The following is a 563-nucleotide window of genomic DNA, read 5'->3' on the forward strand; positions in this document are numbered from 1 at the left end:
TAAATGAAGTATTAACAGTAACTGCACGATAAAGTGTAGTATATTGCCACTTAAGTGTGGCTGACCCCTAGGGGTGGATGTTAAAAGCAACAGTAACATCCACCCCTAGGGGTCAGCCACACTTAAGTAGCAATATACTACACTATATATATATATATACATAATATTTTGTTAACCCATATTCTACAAAAGTGACTCAATAATATGAGGTTACGTGCCTAATCATTTATTAAACCTATCACTTACTTTTATAGGCATTTTGGCATTAAACCGTACGTGTTTTAGTAAGTACTACAATATTGGCTTCAAATTTTGGCACAAGGCCAGAAATTTCAGGGTGAACCGATTACATTAACCCCAGTACCCGACATATTTTACTGAACCCGAAATGATGAACGGTAAAGTCTTCCTCGGCAGAATTTTAGTTCAGAACAAGACGGTCTAAATGTCACTAGATATTTTACCTGAGGTAATAACAATAAGCCAGCTCACCGCTTTTGTAATTACTGTAATATTACTAGCCACTGAAAGCTTCTGCGGTATATATATATATATATATATAT

This window comes from Octopus bimaculoides, chromosome 1 (genome assembly GCF_001194135.2).
Source record: "Octopus bimaculoides isolate UCB-OBI-ISO-001 chromosome 1, ASM119413v2, whole genome shotgun sequence".
In the NCBI taxonomy this organism is placed as follows: Eukaryota; Metazoa; Mollusca; class Cephalopoda; order Octopoda; family Octopodidae; genus Octopus; species Octopus bimaculoides.